This window comes from Trachymyrmex cornetzi, unplaced genomic scaffold, assembly GCF_001594075.2.
Source record: "Trachymyrmex cornetzi isolate Tcor2-1 unplaced genomic scaffold, Tcor1.1 scaffold59, whole genome shotgun sequence".
Lineage (NCBI taxonomy): Eukaryota > Metazoa > Arthropoda > Insecta > Hymenoptera > Formicidae > Trachymyrmex > Trachymyrmex cornetzi.
This window is the reverse complement of record NW_017299903.1, coordinates 603,402-618,259: the sequence shown is the minus strand read 5'-3', so window position 1 is coordinate 618,259 and position 14,858 is coordinate 603,402. Positions and strand designations below refer to the sequence as shown.

Sequence of the window (14,858 nt, the reverse complement as noted above, 5' to 3'; positions counted from 1 at the left end):
TATTTGCGTCAAGATTATAGATTATTCTTATAGATTATTCTTATAGAATCAATTGTATTATGTATTACAAATTATTATTGTATTACAAATTTGGACTTCATTTATTGTGTTATTTATTACTATGGTCAAAATTTCATCGGTATTCCATATTACATCTCATTTTTTAGACCCCCCTATTTTCTCACTTTTGACTTTTTTGTTAATATTGACTTAAATTTTGGCGACTTTCATTTATTGGATGTTGTAGCTAACATATTCCTCAAGAGTTCTGTGTAAATTTAAAGTCTTCATATACATTTACATCGGAGCAATGCTCGGAGCAATGTTAAAAAAAGCTATTCCATAATCCCTGCTTTTACCCTATGTATATATATATGTATATATATGTATATATTAGAGAAAATGATTACTGGCATTTTACCTCAACAAAAGTAGTGGCATATTGCTCCAAGACGTCATTTCATCTTATGATAAGCCCGTACAGTACGACTGTTAAGAAAATGAATCAACGATGTACTGAATATTTTCATTTTAACCTACTCTAATAGATTAACAAGCTAATCGAGCTAAATATTGTGTAATGTTTAAATAATAACTTATATAAAACACTATAAAAGTTATAAGAAGCTCATTTTCGTATACCATGCCGTCATATTTACCTCATAAAAACAATATTGTTGCGAGAAAATTCTTGATACTTATGCAACACGTTAAGCACACAATTGTACATAATTCTGTGTCATTAACGCAAGCGCTGCTAATCGGTATCATTGTTAAACACGACGAGTGGCATATTCCCCCAACTGGCGTATTCCCCCGACTTACCCTACATGGCTTATTTGAGCATCCTATCCTATATATAACTTCTTTTACATACGGCGCACGCGCAATTGATGTCATGAGGCAAACGCAGGCCTTGCGCGATACCGACTATTTTTCTTCATGTGATCATTTTATCTCTTATCATTTAAAAGATATACGCATTGTTACAACTTCCGTTACAACTGTCCCTAGTCTTCCCTACTATATATGTATATGTATATATATATATATATATTATATATATATATATATATATACATATACCATACACAATATATATTTTAAGTATATATATATTTTTTTTTTTAACAAAGCAAATATTTTATAATAGTAAAAGACACATAACTAAAATCAATTGTTTTTCACGTCGTCGTCGCTTCTAACAATAATAATAAATCCTTTTTGTTAAAACTCATTCCTCGAAATATATTTCTGAATATTATATATACCGAAAAAAAATTAATTAAAGTCAATTGTCGGAAGATACATAATTTAGTAAGAATTTATTTCGTATTTCGTAGCTTTATGGTAAAATTATTCTTTACATCAGTTTTCTGCTTAGAGCTATCTGTGCCATTTTCTTGATATCTCAGTATATTCTTGACATATCAATGTATACCCGATGTATCAATGGCAAACACTGTTATTTATATCGTGATATTTTTCCGAGACAACACCGATAGACAGTTCATTTGTATCTCGTTCTCACACGGAAATCTTTGGGATTAAATAATACCCATGAGAGTGACACTTTTGATAAATGAAGCTATTTCTATTCTGTGTATTTTTTTAAAATTAACTTATTATTTTAGCTTGTTTCTGTAATGATATTGAATTAAACATTTTTCTACTTTTCATTGAGATAATTAAGAGATCATGAAAATTTGCTTTTATCGCACTCAAGTCATTTGTGATACGAATATATACGAAGATGAGTTGAAAATATTAATGATTATGGGAATTCTTGGGTCATAAATTGATTGATTGAGATCATTATTAAGTTAATTATATTTGCAATATTATTTCCAATAGACTATAATTTGTGTACCATGTAGTATTGTGTACCAAAGTAACTTAATAAGAGCTACTCAATGATAAATTTCTATCTACTGCAAAATTAAGTACAATATAAACAATAAAATATAAATGCTGAAACTCCAAATTGGAGATATCTATTTGACTTAATAGAAAAATTGACTTTATAGAGAGACTGATTTAAGTTGTTCTCATATGAAAGAAATATACAGGGTTTGGTCGAATAACATGTACAAACGGGCACAATGTGATTCCTTATAAAAAAAATATAAAATATATATGGAATAAAATTTTTCGATTTTCTGCTTAGTTTTCAAAAAAATTGAGTTTAAAAATCCTCTGCTACGTATGCTATTATAGTTAATAGCTACGGTTCGTCAAGTGACATATAACACGTATAGTGTTTATAAACAATGTTTACACGGAATCTAAAAGCTCTTAGGTTTAAGAAAAAATACAAAGACAATTTTTAGTGAACAACATTTTATTTTATCAATTACAATATTGCTAGAACTGTTGTTCTCGTTGTCGAATACATAACTGTGCCCGTCTAATTATCGATGCCTGAACCTTCGGAAACGTATTTTGGTTTTTTAATTGCTCGAATGTGTGATTAGTTGCGCGATTAATCACTCGACGAACTGTAGCTTAGTTGTAACAACATACGTACGCAACGGATTTTCAAACTCGATTTTCTCGAAAACTAAGCAGAAAATCGAAAAATTTTATTCTATATATTTAAAAAAATTTTTTTATAAGTAATCATGTCGTGCCTGCTTTTACATATTATTCGATTTGACTCCGTATATACAAATATACATATAGTATCCAGTTTAGAAAGCATGCATGTTAGAATTAAGCGCGTGTTAGCTGGCTAAGAAATAAAATTTCCTATATGCGAGTCAGTATATGTGTTCGTACGTCCCTTACTGCATTTGCGACTGGCGAGTGTATATTTAGTTTTAGATTGGCATAGGTCGAGGCGCGAAGAGAAGAAGAATCTGCTGAGTCGTTATCTGTTTTCTACGCACGTGGCCTCCATAGGTCGGGATCTAGCCGGTTATAATCGGCAACGCGATTATTACTGGCTAAGACTAAGTGGAACTTGCGACAACGACATCCCGTTTTCGGGATCAGATTTCCGTGCTCCAAAAACGGCCAGACACGCCGTTGCTTGCGCGGGACGAGCTTTTTCGATTTGGAATAGGTTTTACGCAATGGAAACTGTTTATTTTACCAGTAGCTTATTGGCGCGTTGCACTTTGTTGCAGGCAAACGTTACTTCGTTCTTGTTCTTTCTTATTATTGGGAGTAGTTCATACTGAACAATGTCTTTATTATGTCGCTTCATGTCTATTTTATCACGAACAAAATCAAAAGTATTCGTAAAATGTTATTGGAGTAATTTGAGCGATAACTAAAACAAAAAAACAATTTATTATCAATTAGTAATATACATATAATGTATATACGGTGTCCTAAACTTCGCGTGACATCCGTTAATAGCAGATTCCTGGAATCATTTCATGATGAAAAAAATGATCTCAGAAATATGTTATTAATGAATATCAGGCGAAGATTGAGACATCCGTATATACATAGTATAACAATGATATATATACATATGCTATGTATAAGATGTGAGTAGGGTTGGGAATAACTAGTTACTTGTAACTAAGTTACAGTTAGAGTTACTTATACTATTATCAGTAATTTTAACTTAATTTTGTTCCTTTTTTTTCTGTGACCGTAACTTAACTTAGTTTATTTTAGTAACTACTTAACTAGTGATTAAATTGAATTACTTTTATAATTACCTTTTATATTTTAAACTTATTTGTCAATTTTGCATAATATTACTTCCATTGTAGATGGTCCATAAAACGAATTACTTGTACAAATATCGTAATAAGACCTAAGCAGTAAGGAAGCCGCCAATCATAGTAGAAAACATAAAAATTACTGTCATATATTTTCTGTAGACTGTGATTGACCGATTCGCTTATTGCTTACATCTTATTGCTTTACGTTTTTCTATGTGTTTCTGGTTTAATTTTCTATTTTTAAAATAAAATTGTATAACATGTAAAAATGTAAATCGACCTTTTTCTTTATCAATCCTAATAATCAAAATATTATCTATCTTGTTCTGTAATGATAACAATAAATAACCGAAGAATTACCTTTTGAATTACTGTAACTGTAATTCGTGACTTTTTAAAGTTAGTAACGGTACAAAATAACTTTCTCAACCCTCGATATAAGTACATTGTTTTTTTATTTTAATATTTTCTTGTAAATCATGTTTAGACTCGTATTACGACGTAGAGTGCATGATATTCTAAAAACATCATGTATCTTACAAGTTATCATTCCCTTTAGAAGTTTCCTTCTTACTAGATCATAATCTGCAAAGCATGCTTAGTTAGCTCAATTGAAATTTTAGATCTTAAGTATCTCATTAAGTAGGTCAAAGGTCAGACGGTTCGTAACTAAAATTTCAATTGTCAACGTTTCGTGAACATTGCAATTCATAAAACGTTGGCATTCTAAAAATGGATTTGGAAGTAGCAACGGTGTATGGTATTTTATGCCAGAAGATCTCAAAATGTCTGAAAGAAAAATTGTATTCTTTATTCATATTTTATCCTTTTTGATTATCCCGAACCCCGTTTGATTATCCTTTTTTATTTCATAAACTGCTCGCTCAATTTTTATGAACTTTGGCTATTTTTATTGTGTGAACTATGGAGTAATTTTTGGACAACGCTTTATTTGAATTAATATGAAACGTAATTTTAGTAAGTTTTTAGTTGTAAAATAACATCAAATTTCCAGTATCTCTTTATTTGTAGTTCATTATTTACGTAAACAGTTAGTACTGATTTCCAAACTGACTTTCAAACTCTGGTTATGAATCCTGTAACATTAGATTCTCCTTTCATGGAGATTACTAACCTTTTGAAATTAGAAATTTTCACATTACATTCAAATTCAGAGTTATCAAGAACTTTTTAAAACCGAGTTTCACAATAATCATTAGATCATTTTTTTGTTTGAATTTTAAAATTCTGAGATCAGAATTATATTCAGAGATCTCGAAAAGATTTAAGAAGCAAGATCTTTTATAAATTGCTTTTAAAAGAAAGCTCCGATCTTAAAAGGATTAATCTTTTCTTTATGGCAAATCCAAAAGTGAAGATATATGTGTGACCAGAACAACAAAATCAATAACAGATTTTATAAGTTTATCAAAAAATTGTACAATTCATTAATTTTATATCACTTACAGTATCTTTCTAATATGGTAGATAAAGAAATAAATGTGAATTAGAGCTCTTTATTAATATATCACTATCTTCCTTAAAATTTTAAAAGTGCCACTTTAAAAAAATTAAGTTTCTCAAAAAAAAAGGAAAAGATTATTTTTCAACTTGATAGAAATTATTAATCAAATAATATCGACAAAAAAGCCTATATTCAGAAAATATACGTTTTGCGGGTTATCTCCGGGTCCAAATCCATTTTTAGAATGCCAACGTTTCATGAATTGCAATGTTCACGAAACGTTGGCATTTTAATGTAAGGATGGATTTGGACATGGAGATAATCCGCAAAACACATAGTTTCTGTATAGAAAGTATCCGTGAAAGTCTATATTGTTAATATAATTGAATGTCATTTTTGTCAACCCTTAAACAACATTTTCGTTTCACAACCCTTAAAAAACCACCTTTTTTTTGTTAAGACGATTTTTTATGAAGTTAATTTGATGATTAGTAGGATAATGTTTATTTAATTCATTCATGTCATAATTCGAAAATCACGTTTTTTGTGTCACTTTAGTAACTTAGAAGTAAAAGAATGATACGTCATTTGCATACAACAAAAAATTAGAACTTTATCATTCTATTATTTCCGTGCTCTTTCTATTTCAAGTAAAGCATTATTTTACAGATCCCGTGAAAAACATCGAGTGTAGAACTGATTATAACAACTGCGTCTCAACGATCATTAATTAAACGGCCACAATAGATTTTCCGAGCGATACGAGCTACTCTCGTGGCAGCTCCGACAACGATCTACATCGAGGTCCTCGACGGGAATTGGCCGTGGTTAATAATTGCCCTTACGTACGATATCGCGTATTATATGAGTAGTTGGTGATGGTGCACGTTCTACGCACATCGAGCGCCGTGCATTCGTGTCGTTGGCGTTGTAACGTTTGCACCCGACCTCCGACATCGGGAGAGGGCGAGCGCCCAACGTAGACGAGAGACGTCGACATGCGTTCATTGTTCGTTCATCCGTCAAAATAACTGATCATCTTTATGCGATTCTTAAATCGAGGCCGTCTTTTGTGATGTGAACTGGTTTCGTGATGGCTGATTTATTTTTCAGTGACATGTAGCAGTCAATTTTGCGACTGCAGTTTACAGGAATAATTTTTTGATCTCAGAATTTGAAGATGTGTCGTCAATTTTTTTAAGCTCATCTACAATGTGCTTTTTGCTTTCTGATTCTTGCTTTTTACCTTTTGCCTATTTCCTCTCTTCGCGACCATTTTTATTTCGAACGAGAGAAAACAAAAGAAAAGGATAAGAGATAAAAAAGCGAGAAGTAAAAAATGGTAAAAATGGTAAAAGCAAGAATCTAAAAGTAAAGAACACATTGTAAATTAGCCTTTACAAAACTGTATGCAGCAGAAAAATCGATAGTCTATAGTCTATAGAGGGACATTAAGTTAAGAAAAATATGCGTTATCTATATATAATTCACATATACATATATAATTTATATATAATGAAAAATTTTTCTGTGCTTAAAAAGTTTTGTAGTTTAAAATATAAGTACTATTAATTTATGCATGATCTTGTTAATAATTCCGATATTATTCGCTGAATGAATTTCTTTCTATCATGTGCTTGGTTTTTAATTTAAAATGCACGCAAGACAAAGTGACAGAAATAATGGCATCAAGGTAAAAATGTAGATTAGGGGAGCCTCCCCCAATGACCTTGACCTTGACATATGTTGTCAAGGTCATGAACCCGAGTGACCCTGAGGAAGTTTTAATTGCAGGACGTTACTCATTAAGAAGTTATAAACAAAAGAAGTTTACGAAATAACTTCTTTTTACTATAGGGGCTTACGACTCTTACCTCCGACTCTAACCCCTCCTACTTCAGGGGCACACGACTCTCACCCCCCCTCCCCCTGCTTCAGGGGCGCCCGACTCTCACCTTCGACTTCCAGTCCCCCTCTTCAATAAGAAATAATAATAAAATGTAATCAACATATTTGCAAATAAATTTAATTATCATGTAATGTACAAAGCACTCATAATATCGAAAAAAGCATGAATTCGATCACTATAATTATGCGCTCTTTTGAATAAAAATTCTGCAATAAAATGTATATAATGGTTATCTCGAATGCCGTATCGAGGAATATCTGCACGCATATCTCTCCAAAGTCTTTCTATATTTTGTGTACAACCATTTTCAGGATTTACGAAATTTGTACTGTGATTCACTGTGAAATGTGTGAAATTTTCATTGTGTAAAGTATCGTATGCGCGCCATTTATCAGAATGAATTATAGAACCGGGCGCGATATATTTTCGAATAATTGGCAGAAGTATTTCAGTAGATCGATTAGGTACAGACAAAATGAACGTTTTCTTAGTGGATGGCATGTGTTTCTAGTGATAGTTTACGTCAAAAAAACCAATCGGAAGGTAGGTGCCATACCGTTTCTGTGCATCGAAGGGGCCGTCAAATTAAGCTAAAGTTGTAAATTTTTTAGTGAAAAAAAAAAAGATTTGTTACCGGCTGTTTTTTTGTACATTGCCTATTTTCACTACAAAACATACAAAAATACACATGCCATATAAAATACACATGCCATACCGTTTGAATGGACCTAAGGGGTCGCTAAAACGTCATGATTTGTTACCGACTAAAACTTTTAGTTTAAAATTCGACATGTTAGGACGAGGATTGCGACCCTTTAGGTCCACTCAAACGGTATGGCATGTTTATTTTTGTATGTTTCGTAGTGAAAATAGGCAATGTACAAAAAAACAGCCGGTAACAAATCTTTTTTTTTTTTCACTAAAAAATTTACAACTTTAGCTTGATTTGACGGCCCCTTCGATGCACGGAAACGGTATGGCACCTACCTTCCGATTGGTTTTTTTGACGTAACTATCACTAGAAACACATGCCATCCGGTAACTTATTAGGAAAAAAGCAACAAATTTTTGACAACTTCAATCACACGCTATCAATTTTAAAACCGCGGGAGGTTTGCCATACTTGCGTTTCCTGCATGTTTACCTAATAAATGACGAATTATGACGATTTCAAACGGTAACAAATCATGACTATTTTAGTGCCATCATCTCCCGGACTATATATCAATACATTGTAATCCAAGATCAATGTACTGATCTCGCGAAACGAGATTTATCCCGTCTCCTTCTCTATTTAGGAAGGCAACGACTTTTCACGCGAAGGTAAGAGCTGTGCGCCCTTGAAGCAGGGGGTAGAGGGGGTGAAAGTCGAAGGTGAGAGTCGGGCGCCCCTGAAGCAGGGGGCAGAGGGGGGTGAGAGTCGAAGGTGAGAGTCGGGCGCCCCTAAAGCAGGGGGTAGGAGAGAGTGAGAGTCGAAGATGAGAGTCGGGCGCCCTTGAAGCAGGGGGGACGGGGGTGAGAGTCGAAGGTGAGAATCGTGTGCCCCTGAAGTAGGAGGGGTTAGAGTCGGAGGTGAGAGTCGTAAGCCCCTATAGGAAAAAGAAGTTATTTCGTAAACTTCTTTTGTTTATAACTTCTTAATGAGTAACGTCCTGCAATTAAAACTTCCTCAGGGTCACTCGGGGTCATGACCTTGACAACATATGTCAAGGTCAAGGTCATTGGGGGGGCTCCCCTAATCTACATTTTTACCAATTTTTTGCTCGTTTAAATTAGAAATTGGACACCTATAATCGCACGTAACTTTTTCAGTTCAAATTTTATGAATTTTCGTCATTAGGATTTTCGACGGAACTCTGCGGGGACTATCCAGAACTCTCGGCAGAATTCTTCAAAAAATTTTTTGCTTGGACATGAAAAAGTTACGTGCGATTATACGTGTCCATTTTCGAATTTAGACGAGCAAAAATTTTTTGAAGAGTTCTGATAGTTCTGTCGAGAGTTCTGGGTAGACCCCACAGGATTCTATAAAATATTTTAATGAGAAAATTGTGTAAAGATAATATTTTTAATGTTATGGCTGTTTTTTAGGTGTCATTTTCGGGTTTTTTAATGACGTTTTTTTTTATTTTCTCGAACGGAATTATTTCTTAAACCTATCAGGGAACTCTGGAACTATTCAAACTCTATCCAGAACTCTAAAAAAATTATTTTTTTCGAAAATGGGGGGCTGTGTAAAGTTAGCCTCCAATTTTTTAAATAGCGTTTTTATGGCTTTAATAGCCGGAACTATTTCTTAAACTTATCAGGAACTCTGGAACTATTGGAAATCTATTCAGAACTCTAAAAAAAAATTATGTTTTTTAATAATGGGGGGCTAGCTTCACAGGGGTCCATTAATTTATTGCAATTTCACGCCATGCATTTTTCGTATTAGGGCTGCTAGTGCAGTATTTTACGATAAATACGTTTGTATTAGTGTTGGCTTGCACGATCCATGTGTGATATTTGCGTATCATAGTCACCGAGAAATTACAAACCGCGAGCGAAGTCTAGATTAGAACCGCCATGGGCTACTACATGCTCATCCACCAGAATAAACTTCAAGTTTGCATAATACTCAGCTCTCATGCTTCATACAGCATACTGTTCTTATCATGCCGCTCTCAATCCATCCAATTTAACGCGACGGTATTAAAATGGATGGTTTCAACATTCTAATTAACCATATAAACGTATTATATTGCAACAATGTACCTATCATAATCAACAAATTTCTCAGTCTGTATATCGTATTTGGAAACGCATATGATCACATTGAAAACACAAGTTATTTCGTTTAGAGTACATAGCATAAAGTATTCTGTTTGCTAGACTGAAACCTCGGTCTATAATGAGACGAAAAATTCGAAAAATTATATATGTTATATGAAATATGAATTTATGTCACACAAAGAACTATATCTTATCAACTTATTTAATTGTAAATATTCGTAAATAAATATAAGAAAATATATAAAGTGAATCTCTGACATATTGGCTTTGTTTAGAGCTACTGATACATAAGTATTTCTGTTTTTAATATAAGTTAATGTTTTATTCATAACTAAGTAATATGATTAAATACCTTGTATGATTAAATACTAGCTATTGTGCAACGATTTATATTTAGTAACGATCTGTACATTAAAAAGCATACGCAATTGAAAAAATTTTTTATCTCATAAAAAAATGAATAATAATAAGTTATCATTTACTTAAGTTATCATTTTTAAACTAATGATAAACATAGATAAAAATAAAAAATACATATATGATGCATAAATTAATTTATACTTTGAAAATTACTCGCCTCAAGGCTATTCACATGTCTGACTTCATTTCGTGTTTAACAAACATCGAGAAGTGCAAATGTATGTTGCGAATCACATCTGAAGGAATGCATTAAGATACCTACATACGTATAAGTACTTTAATATACCTAATACGTATAAAAAAATTAAGTATCAGGTTGGGTCATTGGAGCGTAATATTTACGCTCATTACTTTAAAAGTCAATCTTTAAATACAACAAATATTTCAATATTAAAATGTTTTTTAAGCCTTTTTATTTCCGGTTTCGTCTTATGCAATGGTGTTACATTTTGTATTCTTAATTAGAAATTTCAAAAATTTTTCAAAAAAAAAAATCTTTGTATTTCAAGATTAAATGACACAATAATAATAAATTGATAATAAAATCGATGTAGGATTGCTATGAGAAACCTACAATCGAATATTACGTATACCACATAGCTGTCTTCACTGTAGATATTCTCATGCCTCTTAATGGCCTCGCCAAGGTTAACAGAATTCGTTAAAAAGCAATCTCTCTCTCTCTCTCCTCTCTTCTTCGTCTCTCTTGATCTATCTACAACCGCGTATCTTCAATGCTTGCATCAGCATTGCGCTTACCCATCAGCATTGAGTTTCCCTTTTCCTGATCAGAAGGTGAGGCGAGGCAAAGCATACTTAGATAGATTTGGACTTCATCTTTCGCTTCAGTTTGTCATCTTTCGCTTCAGTTTGTCAAATTCACACAAATTACCGTCTACCGGAAGAAATTACAATCGACGGTGATCTAGACCTTTCAGCGTTGAACATATACAATCATTCGCGATTTGCATTTGATTAACACTTTTTTTCACATACGCTGTCTTATCAATGACACGCGACTTGTTTACACGGTAAGTATGATATGTATCTTGCTCACTATTAAAACACCGTTTCTCACAGGAATGACTGATCTGCGTAGTTATTTGAGTTATTTAACATGTCCATGGACCTAATATATTGTGCTCAATATACTGCGGATATTTATGCCATATATAAGGTGTTAAGTAAAGACCGTACCCAGCAAACATGGCTTGGCACTGTTATATAATTTTTTTGTCATTATTCAGACATCTCTGTTTTATAACAACAAGCTTTACGGCGTAAACGAGATATCCTGATATAAATATGATAATTTTGTTACATGTCTTTGTTATATATTTAGCACATAATATAATTATGTAAATTAAACGTAATTAAGTTACATCCATATACCATTCTATGAATGAGACATAACAAATACAAAATACATTTACATCATTAAACCATGATGGAAAAAGATGTAAATAATACATGTTTTGGTTACATCTGCAGAAATGTATACTGTAGTCTGTAACAATTATATCACTAAAATTATGAGATTGTACTTTCCTAAAAAATTACATCACTATGATGTAACATAATTTCATAAATTATACGTCACTTTTTCAGTGTTTGAGCATATTTCATTATATTTGCTTTTGCACATTGAGAGAAGTGACTTTGTTATATAAAGAGACAACAAATGTGATAAATTGATAAGAAAACGATCTATCAATAAGTATTATTGCAAATTATTTCTCATTATTCGTCAATATAACAAATAATCAAAATAATCAGTATCGCTAGCAAATAAAGTCTATCCAAAAGATATTATAGGTTAGGTTTTATATCATTTGCTTCTATTATGCTATCAGTTAATTATTTTTATGCAATTAGATAATAATATATACAATTTTTCCTTTATAGATACACAAATATAAAGAATAAGTATTTAACATGGATACATCATTATCATTTCCTAACATAAGTGAATAAATATCAGGGTATTATTTCGTTTCCATGTAATCTCTTCAAATATTAATAATGTTAAATTGTCAGCAGAGGCATGAAATTAATATAAGGAATGATTACAATAGGAGGTATAAGTAACGTTGGCAATGATTCGATCACAAGCGTGCGATTAGCTCAGTGTAAGTGTATTAGGCTACTGTTCTAGGGATTGTAGGTTCAAATCTTGGCGGCGATGCGACGCGTTTTTCAATAATTAATTGTAGTCAAGAAGAGAAGAATATAGGTATACGAAACAGTAAATAATAAATTGAACTGGAAAAACAAAAGTAAATAATAACGAAAACATTATTTTTTTCATTAAGAGATAACTGTAATCTTTTTATTACATAAAAAAATAGTTTTTATTTAAGAAAATTTTTTGTTGCATATAAAAAATATATTTTCTTTATTTAAAAAAAGAGTTGCAAAATTATTTTTTTAATTCTAACAACAAGAAATAACCAAAAAATTTCTTAAAATCAAAGAAATTGAGTCGATGTCAATAAGTAACAAATAAATAACAATTTCACCCATTTGTGATGTCACAGTGACAAATTTTGCATAAATGATATATATGCATTTCATCTCAATATATAATTGTTATATGTCAATCATATCGCCGTTTCATATTTAAATCATGTCACTGTTATGTAACTACTATAGGTAAAATGGGACGACAAATTTGAGAACATTCTCCACAAATTCACGTAACTTTTGACATCACTGTTACAATCAAAAAAATTAAGATTATGTATGAGTTACGAGTTTGAGATGTATTTGTGTTTACTGGGTAATAACGCTTAAGAATAGACTTTTCAGGTCAATTTAAGATGAAAATTCTAGTATCAGAATGTCGAGGCTTTAATAGTTTTGAATTATAAGCATTTAAAGTTAACGAATCATAACCGCCTAAAGGTCGTACCTTCAGATGTGATACAATAAAAAACCCAACCGCATTTGCCAAGCAACTTCTCTTGCACGTGAGAGCCTTGCTCCATATTGAGAACATAGACTGTCATTTGTGAGTTTTTGTACATTTTGTTATGTAGCTATTATTTACGCCGGTAAAGTTAATTTCACCAATCAGTCATATCTATTAAATGTAAATAGAATTTCGTTTTTAATATTCATCAATTTGGTTACATAATATAAACAGCATTTATTGGGAGAATGAGGCAACGCGGCGCAGCGGACAATATGGCGCATTGTTATTGTAACAATTTTGCATTAGACATTTTGAAAATTAATGTTATTTGATAATGCAATTATTTTCAACTAAGACATAAAAAATTTCAGAACATATAATATAAATAAGAAGGAGCATACAGCCATATATGAAAGATGTTTATCGCACAAGTCATATATTTAAAATAATTTTTGTTAAAATTTAATTTCAGAATAATTCATTTTTTTTATTTTTATCGACTAGAAGTTAGTTTGATACACTTTTTGTGTGACAATTGACTTTTTGTGTGAAAATTGACATTTTCGACTCACTTTTTCATGAAGAATATGTATGTGCCGTCCCGTGCGGATAATCTGGATCACCCTGTATATATATATTTTTTTTTTTTCGTTGCGCATCATTCGGATGGTATCGAACAATGATGTGCCGGGTGGTATACAATAACAATATAGCCTGTAAGTAATCAGCGAGACTTGGTTCCTGACGACTGTGTTTTGTTTCAAGTAAATATGGGAAAGATACGAGGCAAATAGAAAGAAGAAAATATCAGGACTGCTAGCGATGTTCAGAGAGAAAAAAGAGGAAAAAGTGACTTTTTTTTATTAAGAAGAATGTGACTAAAAAGTGACAAAAAGTGACCATAATTAAAAAAAATACATGGTAGTTATTATTATTATTTTAAATACATATATTATTTTAAATACTTAAAAAATACACATAAAAGAAAACAATTTAATATATATTCTGCAAAAAGGAAAGACTTTAACTTATTCTTTGGTGTAAATCACATTACAAAGGAACTTTTTACTTAAAGTAACTTAAGAACAATAAAATATGTATTTTATATGCTAGGTACGAAAAATCTAGTATATTCTAGAATATAATTCTAGGTCACTACTCTCAATTCGAACCTTTAAAAAAAAAACTAGTTATAAGAGTAGATTTATGTTTCTCTAGTTTTGTACGTAGTGGCTCAACCTCAGAATTGTCTAAATTTGATTTCATTATCTGAGCCCCTTGAAGCAATCCGTGAGCAATTTTCATTTCTTCAAAGTCATTTTTCTTTAGAGCATTTTGAAGCCTATTAATTGCCTCTTCGAGTAATTTTTCCCTAGTCTTTACATTTTCCTGTTTCACTTCCTCATATTCAGTCTGAAGTACAGAAATATTATTTCTCCTTTTTATTTGGTCTTTCATTAATTGTTCCTGCACTTTCTTTTCTTCCTTTTTCTGATCTTCTTTTCTTTTTTTTCAGTTTCCATTTTTCTTTGTTCTTCTAAATAGGCTTGTACCTACTGTGTGCTGAACGTTCCACTGTAATAAGCTGCTTCGTTACGAGAACTCGATCGCACTGAACCAAAAATGTACGTAAATACAATAAAAGTATTCATTGGTATTAATAAAAAATTCATTAAAATTGGTCCAATGAACAAT

General features: G+C 31.7%; 1 protein-coding gene across 1 annotated transcript in view; it reads right to left on the bottom strand.

Annotated features, from left to right (window-relative positions):
- Hr4 (nuclear hormone receptor 4) overlaps window positions 1-14,858 on the bottom strand; it is a 143,127-nt gene that overhangs the window by 125,121 nt on the left and 3,148 nt on the right. The gene's annotated exons all lie outside the window — the stretch shown is intronic.